The sequence below is a fragment of the Corvus brachyrhynchos genome, unplaced genomic scaffold (assembly GCF_000691975.1).
Source record: "Corvus brachyrhynchos isolate BGI_N302 unplaced genomic scaffold, ASM69197v1 scaffold87, whole genome shotgun sequence".
In the NCBI taxonomy this organism is placed as follows: domain Eukaryota; kingdom Metazoa; phylum Chordata; class Aves; order Passeriformes; family Corvidae; genus Corvus; species Corvus brachyrhynchos.
The window spans coordinates 1,064,489-1,068,690 of record NW_008239767.1 but is presented as its reverse complement, the minus strand read 5'-3'; positions in this window follow the sequence as shown (position 1 = coordinate 1,068,690).

Below are 4,202 nucleotides of genomic sequence, written 5' to 3'. Positions count from 1 at the left end.
ACCAGAAGTAGAGACTCCTAAAACTTTGAGTGCAACTGACTTTGATCAAAGTTATATGACAAGACAAGGAAGAAGCTTGTAACAGAATCCAAAAATATCAGTGCCTAGGCACTTAAAATAAATCAATTTGAGAGCTTGCATGAATAAATTCTGGGCACTGCTGACTTTAAGAAACAAAATACAAAAAGGAAAATGAGTACAGAGGAAATTATAAGTGTATATTCCTCAGAAATAAATTCTTTCTTTAAACGGAGAGTTAAGTGCTTTTGAAAGTAGTCTGTCACAGCTGTACTTACTTTTTTTTTGTTGTCATTTTGTTTTTGTTTAGCCAAGATGTTTATAGAGGAATTACTTAAATATGTAATAGTATCAATTGACATACTCTAAGTATTGAATGGTGCTTATCAAGAAATTGTTAAGAAAGCTTTTAAAGAACTCATGGATAATGTAATGAAGCCAAATTGTGTACTCTCTATTTTTTTTTTTCATATTCAAGATAATTCTGATTTAACCACTGATTAAAAATTATTTACCTTTTTATGAGACAGCCCATATCAAACAAAATCTGTTGCAGTATTTATACTCAATATGTAGATATGCAATGAAATCTCATAAGTGTTACTTTAAAATTCAGTGCTGTGTGATCTTTAAACTTTGGGGAACACAGTGTGTCTTGTAGAAATATTGCATAAAGGTATCATATTTAAGAGCTTAATTGGATAAATCCCAAAAGATCTTTGTAAGGCCAAATATAAAATTACCTGAAATGCAAACTAATCTATGGAAAAAGACTTTTCTGTGAAACAAGGTCAAATGTTACTGAGTGGTTAGCATGCACTTATAAGAACATCATACACTAGGGATAATTTAATTACTATAGCCACATTTCTGCTTTGCACTCTTTAAAGATACATTGCAAAGCTTAAGTTTATGTGTATTGAGAGAGTCTGTCACTCAGAATTTGAACACAGAGACAAATCTACAGATAATAAGCTTTTCCTGACTTACATTTTGAGTAGGAGGCATGTTTGAAAATGGTGGATTAACCTGTTGTTTTAGAGTTGGAAAAGCTAATTTAATTGTGAACATCATTCTGCTAACTTATCGTTGAATTAAGAAATTGAAAACTTAACTGCAGACTGTGAAGAAATAGAGACGGTGCTAAATTGTGTGTGGGATTTGGTTTTTTCCTTAGGAAACAGATGGTTTTATGTTTGGATCTATTTCTGTATGGTAGCAGTGAAATGCTACATTGATTATGACTTTTAGCAATGGAGCTGGATTTGTTTAGTGAGGTAAGATTTTTAAGGTTTGGAATGTGTCTGATGAGGAAATCTGTTACAGCTGCTGCCAAATGCTATTTTTGTGAGAGGACAATTTGCAGTAGCGATGTTGACTGATGTCCTTCTGTGTTCATGTGTCGCAGCTCTTGACTTAGCGTGCTACAAAACATTTAATGAATGGAGGCCCTGTGCTGTACTCATGCATACTTGGTTATTCCTTGCAATGTTTTTATGCAAAATCAGTCTGTCACTCACTTCTTACATGGCACTGACAGTCACTCTGTAGGGCAAATAAATATCCCATGTAAGCCTGGTTCGTTACCTTTTCAGAACCATACAAAACTCAAAATTAAGAAGGTTAGAGCCAAACAGATGGAAAATAATCCTTCAAAATTTAAAGTCTTTTTTGGTCAGAATTCTAAATTACTGAATTCTTAACAACGAACACCAAAGAGTTCTAAACTTTTACTTGAGTATCTGTTATCTTTTAACAGGAAACATAGAAGAAAAAGAGACCAACACTAGTAGCTCTGTCCCTGTTGGTGTTTTATTTTCAAGATAAAAATTTACTGGATAAGATGGAGCCAGTGTAGAACTTAGATGATTTCTGTGAAATCTCCTATATTAAGGACACATGTGTCCTTGGGAAGCTTTTTTCGCCTCATGAACTAATGAGAAAAACAGACTTGCTGAGGCTTGAGAGGAACATACTAAGGCTCACAGGAGTTGAGGCTGGTGAGGTTTTCCTTTTACAACATACAAAAGTCTACAGAGAAATGAAAATGCCTCCAGTCCTCTGACTTTGGCTGTGCCTCCAGAATTTCCAAGGGCTATTAATGATTTTTGTAGCTCAGGATGTCAGTCCATGAGTCTCTGCTCTGGATGTCACTTGCTGGAAGACACACTCCAGAATATGCAGCCAGAGTAGAGGAAGTGGCTGTATTGCTGGAAAATACGAACAGATTCATCACATTTTTACTTTCCTTTAAACAGGCTTCCTCCTAAGTAGTGATTTGACAAGATAATTTGTTTTGGAGGTAACTCCATACAAAACTACTGTCTCAAGCTAAGTGCAGATGTAATCTGACTTTTTCTAGTTTTAAATTGGTCCCGTTAATATAAGTGGAGATTTCTTTACTCTGCTTTTCAAAGTGAACTTTAACATATAATGTGAGCAATTATCTTGTTCTATGATTGTAGTTAGCTGTTGGTGTTGATTTAATCTACTGATTGAAAGCCCACAGTACAAAAAAGAAGTAATTACATCATTCTTGTCCGTTCCTGTAAAACTGTAAAGAACTTAATACAGTTGCTACTGAAATCAGTTAAGAGACTGGTTGTCTCCAGTCATGACTGAATGAAACCCTAAATCATGGAACATACTGACATTAATAATGCTGTCAGAGAGAAAGGTTTAAGACAAGTGGAACTAAGATTTAAATCTGTTCTCTCTGGTAGACATCACTGAAATGTCTTATGTTCTGTGCTCAGCAGCACCTAAAATTGTAAAAAGTCACAGTCTCTGTTCAAAGGCATGAACATTACAGAAAGGCTAAGTGGCTCCTTGAAGTGGTTTTCAGTATTCCATTTGCAAGGATTTATTCTCTGCAAGAAATAAATCTTTCCCAAAAATGTATGTTTCAAAAGAAGTAATATTTAAAAAATAAATTAAAATAAAATCATAAGTTGAAGACAGTCCTACAGAACATGATAATTAAAATGTAATTTTAAGATAGTGGCTTATAGTAAACTCTTCATTAAAATTTATATGCCTGATAATTTTAATACAATTTATTTAAAATGATATCTGAGATTTTGTAAATTCTGAAGGAAAGAACATATATTTTCTCCAGTCTATAATTTTATATTTTGTTAGGAGTTCACGATAACTGTGAATGAACACACATGTATGCTTCTCATATAAAAGTGCTGCTAAACATCTGGGTGTTAATTTCCCACAAATACTCCTTTTTAGCAAGGCACTAAGTCTTGATAATTTCACCACCAAGAACCTGACAGTTATAGCAACTATATGTTCAACAGGAACACTTTAAAGAAGCTTTGTGGAGGCAATCATAAAATTGAAGAGAATTATGGAATGTTGGAAATTAAGAAAAAAAAGTAATTCCTGTGCCCTGACCTCTGTAAAAGGCCACACAGCTTTCAAAAGTTTAGAAGTGAGCTTACCAAACTTTTTGAAGACTCTGTTGTCTTGATGGAAAGATTTCATGTTATGGAGCACCTCCTGATGTTCTTGGGCAGATCTTTATTGAGTGATTATTCTGATTGATGAAAAATGATGACATTATATGCCACCTGTATTAACAGAAAATGCAGACTAGAAGAGGCTGGAAATTAACAAATCTATTATTTTACAAGCAGTCCTTGGCAGATTTTAGGCTACCCACTTCTAGAAACAACATCTGATATTACAGTTTTTTTGCACATCCTTATCTGTTCTCACGGTCTCTTGTTTGCATATGGCCTTTTGATTCAAGGAATGCACTGATTCAGCACTTAATTATAATCAGCATCAAGGAGGAGACACTGAAGTCCACAGTCTCCCTCTTTCCACAAGCACAAGTCCTTAATATCAGTGAAGGTTCCTTCTGCACCATCTCTGTGACTTCCCTCTCTCACAGCTGAGTGCAGAGACCTTTGTCCCAGTTTCAAAATGCAAAGGAAAGGAGATTTTATCCCAAATAGATTTCTTCTTGGCACTCAGTTTCTAGATCCTGTTCTTTGCTGATGCGTATACTCTGGTTTGCCAACAAGCCTTAAACTCTGAAGGGTCTGGGCCCAGGGCTGTTTTTTCCCCAGGACAGCTTCTATCAGTCCTATTCCTGGAATTTGTCTGCTCACTCCCAATTCTTCTAATGTAATGGAAATTACACAATGGAAAATAGATAAATTTTAAAA